This window comes from Pundamilia nyererei, unplaced genomic scaffold, assembly GCF_000239375.1.
Source record: "Pundamilia nyererei isolate P.nyererei 1_Seehausen unplaced genomic scaffold, PunNye1.0 scaffold00058, whole genome shotgun sequence".
Lineage (NCBI taxonomy): Eukaryota > Metazoa > Chordata > Actinopteri > Cichliformes > Cichlidae > Pundamilia > Pundamilia nyererei.
Window position 1 is genome coordinate 2,987,348 of NW_005187459.1, and position 11,598 is coordinate 2,998,945.

Sequence of the window (11,598 nt, forward strand, 5' to 3'; positions counted from 1 at the left end):
AAAAAAAAAAAAAAAAAAAAGTCCAAAAATGAATTAACCTTTCATATCAGACATCCTCTGCTACAATCATGCTAAACCTTTTAACGGCAAACATACTAATGCATCAGTGCTTAATGTGGGTCATTTTAAGTGGCAGTAATAAATGTCTGGGATAAGTCGGAGATGACCGCCGAGATCCAGTTTAATGTGTGCCCCATTTGCATGTATTTTGTGCTTTAGGCTATAACTGGTGTCAGCTGCTGCTCACCTTTTGATACCCAATTAACCCTCCTCTGACCTCGTGTACTTTTAGCGACTGTGTTAAGAAAAAGAAAAAGAAAAGAGCACGACTGATTGAAACCAGGAAAAAAAAAAAGTTTAATTTTTGTTTGTTGGCTTTTTGTTGAAAACTTGGTAGGAGAAAACAGAAGTCGGCCGCGGGGAAGATGAGAAATAATAACTTCGTTCCAACAAACAAAAACAGGAACAAAGTAAAAGTCTAAAGCACTGAAGCTGCAGTGATTGCAACAGACCTGTGAAATTCATTTCATCATACTCCTAATCAGCGCAGTAAATGGAAGAGAGAGGTCCAGATATACCGAGTGACACGAGGTAATTACTCATCTGTAGGAGGTCTCCCAGAGTCTGCTATTGCTGAGCAAATGAAAGTGTTTGACTGCACGTTACGTAAAACAGATTTATAACGTGACGTGTTAATTAAAACTCAGGCCATACTGGTCTGTAGCGCAATTACAGAGGCTCTTCAGAAGTCAATTCATTCACTCAGCACATAGTTCCTTGCAGCACAACCACTCTTCTTGCAACTGTGTAATGTATATTAGCATATGCGTGTTTCGGTTTGGCAGCATTAAAAATAAATAAATAAATAATAATAATACACTTTCCCTTTTTTAATGAAGCCTGAACTGCTGAGCTGTTCTCTCTGTCGATAACAGCCTCAGTAATTGAAGCTAGGATGTGGCTGAGATCCGATTTTCAAGGCTGAAAAATAATAAAATAATAAGATGCTTTGAAGAATCCAGGACACCCTGGTGATAGATGTTTACCATCACAATCTTCCAAACACACTCAGACACTTTTGAAATTTAGTGATGGCCTTGACCGAGTTGGCTTAATGCAGACAAAACAGTAGGTGCAAAAATACGTTACTGAAAGTGGAAAAAGGAAAAAAACAACTTGGTTACTATTGACTTCAAAGCTATACTCACTTTATCTGATTAAAGGAAAGTGGATTATATTTTTTTAAACCAAAATTGATGTTCCAATTCTCAGCAGTTATTTATTTTTCTATTTTCTTTTTATTTACTATTCTTCCCCCCCATCCAAGACTGTGATCAAACCCATTTGGAGTCTGATGCCGTGATGCAGTTTAAAGTCCATGTTTCTCTAATAAACCGTTTAACCCTGAGGAGGATCGCTGCGATGCAGTAATGGGCTTGACTTAAAGCCCAATCTCTAAATCACATTGCAAGAAAACGCTCAGAAATCACGCGCCTAGTCATTGACCATTTTCTCCGCTTTGTGCACTTCTCCCTGACGGAGCACACTTTAGACGCATTAGGATGCTCCGAGGTTTTAATACTGACAAGACACTAATAGCAGCCCATAATGAGAGCTCATGCTCCATCACGGACGAACACGCAGTCAAGCACGCGGCCCGCAGACAAATGTACCAACTGCAGTGGTCAAGAGTAATGGCTAGTGTTGCGGAGCTTCTCATCCAGGGTAGCCAGTATTGATTCAAACTCGAAAGAGATGCTTTAAAAGCTTTAGGACAAGTGCAGTGAAGCTCCTCTCACTCTCCCTCAGCTTGTTTACTTGTTTTGGGGTTTTTTTATTTACATACTGTGGCCCTGCAGAGGCAATTCACCACTGCAGCAAACATCTCAAGTCCTCATTTCTACCTGCAGAAACATATTTCAGAGAAAGCTAAAGATAAGCCATTAGGCAGCGTCTACTTTGTGCAATGCCATCATTAGCATAGTGTGCTGCTACTTTTAATCTGTCTTAAAGCCTCCCAAAACACATGTTTTTTTCCAGTGATTCAAATCTGCTTTATTTTCAATAATTAACTGAACAATGCAGCGTCATCTTCAATCCATCAACATCAAAACAACAAGCATTTGAACATTTTTTTGCATAAAATAATTGCATTTTATCCATTTGGTCTCAAATAGAGTTTACATTTGAATAGTCTGAACACAGGTTTAGTAAACAGAAGAGACACATAAACCATAAGTGTTGGTTTGCGCTCACAGAGTTCAAGTCAAATCAAAGTGTAAACTAGTTTCATTTATTACCAGATGTGTTTTTTTTAAATCCAAGATATATCTCCAGAAATTCTCCATCAGGTTTGACTGATCTGAAAATATGAAAATCAGCAAGTCGACAAGTCACCCGCTATCAGAAAAATGCAACACATCATGCTATCATAAAGGTCATCTCATAAAACTTGACTGCATCAATAAAGCCAAATGTCACCGAAAGGCAGCATGACAAACAATCCAAGCTGACCCAACCTTCAGTATCAATGAAAAATGAGAGCTACACAGACTGTAAGACAATATATAACAGAGTCTATTCAGATTTTCTCTCATTGATAGAACAATTACAACAACAACCTGTAAGTCAGACACCTCAGTGAAATAGCTAGAAGATGAGCACTTGATGAAAGTCATCAGAGCAGCCAAAAAAGGTGAAGAAAAAAAAAAAAACTACAAGCGAGAGAAGGAAATTGGTCTTTTCTTGCACTTTAGGTTTGCATACACTGTTATATATTCTATGATAGGAACGCAGCAACAATGAGTTGTGCTTTTTGTGGACAAAATGAGCTTTTGACGGATACAGACTGTGACTGATCAAATAACTTCAACCTAAAAAGCGGGGGGGGGGGGGATATCGAGTTATTCTCACAAACATTTTTCTACCAATGAGTCTGATTTCGAGATCAAAGCATTCTTGGACCATTAGTAACTGGGAAAGAAATTTTTTATGCACGCATAAAAAGAAAGAGGAACATTTCGAAGTCAATGCAGACTGCACAAAGGAAATCACACGTTTAGTAAAGAACACGATGTAAATGCAAAGAAAATAAAAAGCAAATCTCATTTATAAGAAGGAGTTTGTTAAAAAAAAGAACTATTTAAAAGAAAAAGTAAAGTCCAAGTTTTTAAGCCTACAATCCATTTATCTCTAAAGCACACTGTGCGTAAAGCCATTTAAGCGACTGGTTTACATAATAGAACTCTAGCTTTGGTGAATCATCGATATTATGGCCTGAAACAACTTCGTCATTACAAAGAAAGCAGACACTTATAAATGTCAGCTGAGCATTAACAAGGCACTCGGTGCACTCTACCCACTGACAGACCGAGAGAGTGAGGCGGACGCTGGAGAGATTATAAAACAAAAAGATGGAAATAGAGCGTGTGACGTCTTAACTGAACAGCCAGTCAGCATTAGATCAACAAGCGCCAGCCAGCACCTCCAGCGTTAGAGCAATTTATCAATCCAGTCTGCTTTGTGTAGAAAAAAGTAGAAAGTGTGGCAAAGCTGCTGTGTCTGCACGTCTAGATGCTCAGTGTGTGTGTGTGTGTGTGTGTGCAGGCGTTAGTTAATTAAAGTGAACTAGTGAACTGAGCAATTAGGTGATGAGTGACATATTTATGGAAAGGTTAAAGCCTCTAAGTTGATTTACTTCCTGCCTCGGGGCCAAGCACGCCAGTCCAAGTTTATAAATGGAAACAAACCAGCGCAGACAAGAGGAAAAGTTATAGTGTCACAGTTTTCTACCGAGGTGTATAAAAGAAAAGGAAGGGGTTGAAAAAAGAACAAGAAAAGAAATGAAAAAAGTACACAGATGAAATTGAGAAAAACTACGCCGTCTATGATAACAGTGTGCTGAAATTGGAGAACAGAAGTGAATAATACCCACTAAACCTGTGGAAAAAACCTCGTTATTCCACAGACAATGCCGAAAGCCATCTTCCATTACGGAGACCATCTGTGCCCAATTCAGTCACTTAAAACATTCGGTTTCCTGAAGCAATTCAGCAACACGGCACATCACCTCAATATCTTCCATTCTACTGGGAAAATATCAAACTATGGTTGGAGCCATCCAGTCAGACTAGCAACAGTTTTATATGATGAAACGGCACCGAGGCAACAATGTAGCCAACAATGCCCGAGAGAGCTTCAGCTGGACGTTATTAGATATTCGATACGAATTCACATCTGACTACTTTGTAAATGATTGTCGCTAAGCTGTGATTATTTTATAACTCTTGTATTATTGGATTATTGTAACAGACACACAAATACCATCAGAGACGGTCAGGGTTTGAGCCTCTACTCAGTCGGACTGGTTCATCTTCTTGGGCATATTCGCACAGCTTTGAGGAAGAGCAGGGACAACTACTGAAGCCAGATACAATTACTCTAATGCATGCCATTTAGTGGAAGATAGTTTTATCATAATTGAAGCCATTAAAATATCTGAACCAGTGGTTTGAGTATACAATGAACAGCCTCCTCACACCAGACTACAAATGAGTATAAACGTTGTCTCTTTTATCAAAAACACTTTACTGGCACCGTGGCTCTTTTTCGTCACCTGATTGACATTTGTCATCTAAATGGAAACTTTCTCATCATTTTTAAGCTCATAAATCACTTAACCTAGATTGACTTTATACATTCAGGTCACTTCTTTCCTGAGCATTATTGCCTCCCACATCGTGACTCACAGATATCTCTGAGTGCTTCTGCTGCTCGGGACCGGCTGGCTAAGCCAATAATGAGAAGGACTGTTTAAATAATAGAGCAGTATACAAATCAAGGATGTTTGTGATTGTGATGTTCTTTTATTATATAAAAAGGAAATTACTTAGGTAATTAGGAAGAGGAGTATACAAACATGTGCCCTCCCAAAGGGACAGGTGAACAGGGTGAGTTTGTGTCATAATGCACCGGCGAGGTGGCGAGAGGCTCAGCTCGAGTCGCAGCAGTTTTCTGCGGTCGGCCTCGCTCTCTGTCGTCTGCAACCTTTAAAGCGGGCCGTCTCTGGCACTTCTTTAGCTGTGACCAAACTACCAAAGCCCATCTCTGCTGCATGTGTAGGGAAGGGAGAAATGACATTTCATGTTCCTTCATTACATTTCTTTTTCATTTCCTCTCACCCGTCTGTGCACTGGACCCCTTTTCTCCTCGAACCATCTGCCAGTGACACTGTCATGGCAACCAGAATTTGGAGATCACGCTTGCTAGCTATATAGGATTGTACTAAGTGAAACCCACAGGATTATTGGAATGGAAAGGGGCAGACACCCAGAGTGAGCTACCCTTTTAAAAAAGTGGAGAAATTTGGATCAGGTCAACAGTCGGGTTTCTGCACCTTCCACAGTCACATGGATCTTAAATAGAGTGTTGAGGTAAAGAGAGACTTGATGCTATCAGAAAAAGCTTCTTTACAGGTGGCGAGTTTCTCCTGACATCTGAGTCATGACCTCAAATCTGAGATGAGTGGCCAAATGTGGTGTACAGAAAGAACAACAATGCTAGTCTTAGCATTTGAAGGAAAAAAAGTCTATAACCAAAAAGTGGAGAGTCCCCGGGTATTTAAACCCAAGTGGGAGTCGTCCCTTAGAAGGTGGTCGTTGACCCACTATTAATCATGTGTGTCATCACGTGAGCCAAGCCTGCAGGTGTGAGCCAAGGTGTGAAAGCTGTGGGTCATTACCAACAGATGTTTCAGCTGAAACTACTGTGAGACCGTACCTCACTCTATAGTGTGACCTACTGAGGTCACCTGACCCAAGATGCGAGTAGGGGGTGGAAGTGCCTGGGAAGGGATCTTAAGACAGCAGTGTAGCTGGCTGACAGTGTCGTGAGCCGCCCCTCTGTTCAAAGGTTGTTCACAGAGAACTAAATGGCTTCTTTTACTCCTCTTTCAAATCATCTGTCTTCTCAGTCCAAAATCTGAACATCAGAATCCTCGAATGAGTGACCTTTATTCTTTAAGTGCAGATGTACAGCTATCTCACGCTATCCTTAACATCCTCCTGTGTCACACAAGCCATCACCCTCTCTGCCCATGCTTTTTTTCTTTTCCCCTCATCCTTCGCACACAGTAATAGTACCAAGGCTACTTCTTTGAGCATATTCCTCTAAGATTTACATGGATAGCAGTTGGTACATTCAACCGCGGTAAAACCTCAAGCAGAGCCAAAGCACGGTGGAAGAACTCCATCTGGCCTGGAAACACTTCCTCCAAGAGGAGCTGAAGGGCATGGTTGGAGAGAAAGACATTTGACCTACTTCGCTTTTTTTGCTAGGGGGGAGCAAAAGACTCGACTAAACCACTCATGCACAAAACAAGCAAACAAATATTGAAATATAAAAATATGTAAACACTTGGAAAGATTGCAAAGCTCCAAAATAGAGTTAGTTGATAAGACAGAAGGAGAAAGGCAGCACTTGAATGAAGTGCATAACCGCAGAGAGCAAAACGGCTAAGCATGGGCAAAAAAATATCAGCTCGATTCCCAAAGCATGCACTCTCAGAACCGTCCAGGGTTGTGCCTACGCCGATATGGAGACTGTACGTTTCCCATGCTGTCAACAAACATTAAAACAAAACAAAAAAAACAGAATTGCAGCTTCTTATGGTGATAGCAGGGCACTGTGTAAAGTTAGTAGTAGGTACAGCTAAACTGCAGGACAAGAGAAAAACAACAGGCATGGAAAGAAATAGGTCGCAGGCAGCAACACTCAAATGAAACGGTTTGAACATAACACCTTGGAGGATTTCTAAGAGGTCTGCATAAGTGAAGAGGTTCAGTTAAACTACGGGGTGAAATTAAGTGCGTTTGGGCATGTGATACAGAAGGTGACATTCAAGCTTCACCCAGTAATAATATATGAAAATGTGAGTCTTAGTCCTCCCTCAAAGCACATTTTAGCATTTTTCCTTGATTTATTTATGGAATATACTACTTCCTAAAAGGTTTCCAGATGCTACACCTTGGTAGGTGGCCACAAATCTTTCCGTATCTGTTGAAGGTGTTTTTGTTTTAATTACTTTTAATCTGCCAGTAGTACAGAAGCGTGGCTGCTGCTACTTATTTTACCACAATTTATATGTAAAGTTATTCAAAATATACAATACCTTATCTCCTGGAGATTAAGGGTGAGGCTTTCATGAATCTGATGCATCCTGAGTGATAATTTTCTTAACCTCTACCTAACCACGAGCACTACTGCTTGATTCATGCTGCCACTTTTGCCTCAGTTGAGTGACAGCCAAAATTACTCTTTGTAATTCAACTCAAGCGGCTTTATTGGCTTCACAATATTGCGAAGGCATCAGAATATGCAATAAAGAACAACAACAACAACGATATTAATGTATTATATAACAGGAAAACTGATCTATGCATTAATAATTTACAGTGTTTAAAGCACATCATGTGCCCTTGTGTGTCATTCAGTATCTCTCAGATTGCAGCATGTTTGTACAAACTGGGCATCGAGGTCTGCCCCACCTCCTTACCCAAGAAGCATTTTTAATTGCAAGTAATAACTCATAATAAACCCTGCCTTTCATACGGATCACCCCTGCTGAAGTAGGAAGCCTGCTGCATTTACAGTTTTTAGGCGGTGTCTACAATTGTGAATAAAAAGTAGACACACAGTTGATACACAGGCACAAAGGTTGAGGTTAAAAAGGTGATTAATGGATGAAGTCATATGCAGTTAAGGTAGTATGTGTACGAGTGTGCGTTTTATGACCCGCTCTTCCTCTCTGAGCTGCGTATCTATCTCTGTGTGAGGGGGACATTTAGCAGCGGGGTGCAGGGCCATCCAAACTGAGTTATGATCACACGCAGACAGTACGGACTGAAGCGAGACAGTCAGACGGCGGTGATGTCAGAGAGAAGGTCAACGGGAGGAAAGACAGTAGACTCAAAAGGATCAAGCGCACTTGACAATTGGCCTGTCAATCATGTAGTTGCCATAGTGCTGTCTGGGAGGGTGGGGCCTAAAACGAGCTATAAATAGAGCAAAGCAAGCTGGGAAGAGGACAGAGGACAATTATGATACATCAGCCGGGGGTAGTGAGGGGTGTTCTTGCGCGTGTGTGTTGTGATTGTGTGTGCACGAGCACTTTTCATGCAGCGTTTAGTGGTAATTACTGGTCTCTCTCAGGGATGAAAAAACATCAATCCAAAATTAAATCTTGATGAACTACAACAAATCGTCAAACCTGAGGGCACAAACAGATTACAAAAACACACACAACTTAAACATGCACAGGAGTGAAAACTTTGTCTCTGTGGCAACCAAAACCACAATTTTAACGCAAATTCTCTTCCTATATGCTCTAGGGATGCACCCATTCTGAATAACGCAATACTGGGCCAATACCAACACCAATGTTTAAAACTAAATTTCAGCTGAGAGCCAATACAGATAATTTTGGCTTGTTTTATTGGTGGAGGAGAGGGCCATTGGGTCATTTATTCGCCCCTTTGGCCAAGGACGCCAAGTAATCTGCCAGTACAAAACTGATGAAACACAACATGGTCCAATGGCATGGGTAAATACTTAATTATTTACAGATATATCATTTGGGGCAAGGGAGGAGCTAATATCTGATATTATCCCGCCTATCCAAAAACAGACTAACCTTAGAGTGGCTTCAGACACTAAAATTAGATCTATCCAAAGTTCAACTTAGGCTAAATTCTCAATATCCCCATAGATAATCTTTGATTTTAGGTGTACACAGAGCATTGCTTTGTATTCAGACAGCTTCATCATTTCAGGAAATGACCCACCCCACACTTTTTTTGGCAGATTCGCCTCTATTGTATCGAGCATACTGGGGGTTTTCAAGGGCACAACAGAGCGAGTCTCAGAGAGATGATCTAATTACTGTCATTAGCGACATCTAATTGGAGCTTTAAAATTAAAAGATTAGCCCAGGCGCTAACTCTGCTAACCTATTTTAGTGTTTGAAAGCGCAAGAAGAGAGGTACAATGGGAAAGAGTACGCATGCTTAGGAGCTCCAAAATGAATTGGATGTGGGGTATATCATTTGCCCACTTAACCTCATAAATAAACTCACAGAGGCCATGAGATGCAGAGGAAACGGTGCGTCTGACCCTGCAGTCCCTCTTCTACCCTTTCAGCCCCCACCCCACTTCGCTAATTAACAATTGTTTTAATCCCCCTTTAATTCTGCAGACAACTGCACACATCTGTGTGTGCGCGCTACATGCTGAGGGTCCCTCACAACATTCACCAGATTAGTTGAGCTACCCTCCGCCAAGCGTCGCCCGCAGCGACCAAAGGTAATTGCTTTTTAATTAAGCCTCCGGCGCTAATCCCAATGATATTTAGCAGGCACGAATTGGCGCACACACACACACACACACACACACACACACACGGGGGACAGGCTAAAAGAGGGAGACGTTCAACAAGACATACTTGGCTGTAAACTGGACAAATGTGTAATAGGCTTTGTTGGCATTTCTCTTTTGTCCACAGTGGGAAGCAAGGCAGCCAGTGAAAATGAAGTCACTCATGTACTGAGGCAATAAATGAATTCTCACCCCCCTGCCCAATCTGAGAATATCCTTCAGGCTGAAAACGAGTACTCGGGTCGATTCTGAACTCTCTCTCTCTCTCCGTCTGTCCGTTTGTGTGCGTGTTTGTCTGTGCGATCGTCTCTCCGGTGACCCTGAAATAAGCCCTGCAAACCCCAGAGATGGAAAAGGCAATCGCACACTTCTATCGACCCTTTCTTCTTCAATCCCTTCTCCTCCTTTCAGGCACTGGTCTCTCTTTTCCCATCTTTGCACCCTTTTTCCATTTCCAGGTTCCTACTTGATCTTGTCACCGTATCCAACTTTTCCCAGTTTCCATTGTCCCGGTGTCATGTTTAGATAGCTCTTTCCTCACTTCAATTTCGTCCTTCTTACAAAAAAATAAAACATACTTGGCAGCCATCTTTTCTCTCATGACATGTTTTTCTTCCTCTTCTGCTTTTTGAGTCAAACCTTTTTTTGTAACTTTACTTTTCAGAAAGGGCAGACTTCTCTCCCCAAGGAACAAAAAAGTCCCCTCTTCTCACACATTTCTGCTCCAACTATGAAATATGCTGAACCAGTGAACACCCACACTTGCAGCACTGTAGTACGTCTAATTTGATTCCTTGTCTCACCTAACAGCTCTGGATTTTCTTTGATGTCTGCGGTCCGACGTGTGAAGGCACCACTGAGATGGAGTTAAAGCTTACGTCGAGCTGTCTTTCACAAACATTTTCATTGCTCACGCTGATCCGCTCCCGTCATCTCTGATCCCTCTCTCAACTTTCTCGAGTATCACATGATTCCATCTCGTGTCTAATCTTTTAACCATGTAGTACGGAGAGGACATTTCTAATTTAAGAAGAGTTTTACCTTTCAAAAGCTTGTCAGAGCAGAAACTGCACGCCAACAGTGAGAGCTCCTCTGGGCAAACTTAAGACTTTACAAAAACTCTGCTCAACACTTCTATGACATGATTGTGACTACCCATCAAACTCCTTCCCCCCCGCCATAGTGGCATTTGACTCTAGCAGGCTGTTCCTGCCTGCAGATTACAGACTATATATAGCTTGATTTATCTTTAATCTCCTGTGATATAACAGTGAAAACCATTTTCAGCTCCTCTTTGTGTTATCTCTGAGAGGATGCTCAATGCTCCATTTCCTTCATCGCAGTACCTTCTACACTGGGGCTAATTTCTTTTCCTCTTGTCTTTCCCACTTTTTCTTCCACTGCTATTTTCTTGGGGTTCTTGTTCTTTTTTTATTTAGGCCACTGAAAGCCCCAAGTCAGGGACATTCAGACAAAATAACACAGGTGAAGTAAACATCCGCTGATTTAACCAATTGGAAAAATGTTAAGATGAGCTACCTGGATAATAAACCTTGAGGCGACTCATATATGACATCCACGCAAGTATAGTTTCAGTGTTGGAAACTCGCAGAATGCAAGTATCTGGTTTGTAAAGGGTGCATGAATGAAGGCTCAAGTAGCATCTAGTAAGCCATCTAAGAGTTGAGGAAGATGGGCAGAATGTTTTTGGAGGATGGGAGGGAAAAGACAGAAAGCATGAATGATTTAGAAGCGGTGTGCAAAGAGCAGATGATGGCATAAATAGAAAGAGGGCGAGGTGAGCCGGTGCATATGCTGCATATTATGGTGATATTAGGAAAATTGCTACTGAGTGAAATGGTGATAGTAGATCAAGAAGAAAGGGAATGAAGTGTGTCTTTGTATTTCTCTGCTAAAAATAATTTGTAGTTCCATCTAAGTGTTTTCCCCCCTTTTTTGAGTGGTTGTACAAAAAGCCTAAAAGACAGGTGAATAGATCTAATTAAATGTTTATCTCTACAGCAAGGACAAGATTCGGAGAAAGAATGGCATCAAGACAAAGACGCTTGCTCATACGTGAATGTTTCACCTTTCAAAAGAGATTTCTAGAAGTGATAAATCACTGCAAATGCACACCGTGTTTTTGATAGATGTTTTAAACAAAATAAT

The 11,598-nt window shown here is 41.2% G+C and overlaps 1 protein-coding gene across 4 annotated transcripts in view; it reads right to left on the bottom strand.

Annotated features, from left to right (window-relative positions):
• utrn (utrophin) overlaps nucleotides 1-11,598 on the bottom strand; it is a 142,503-nt gene that overhangs the window by 100,808 nt on the left and 30,097 nt on the right. The gene's annotated exons all lie outside the window — the stretch shown is intronic.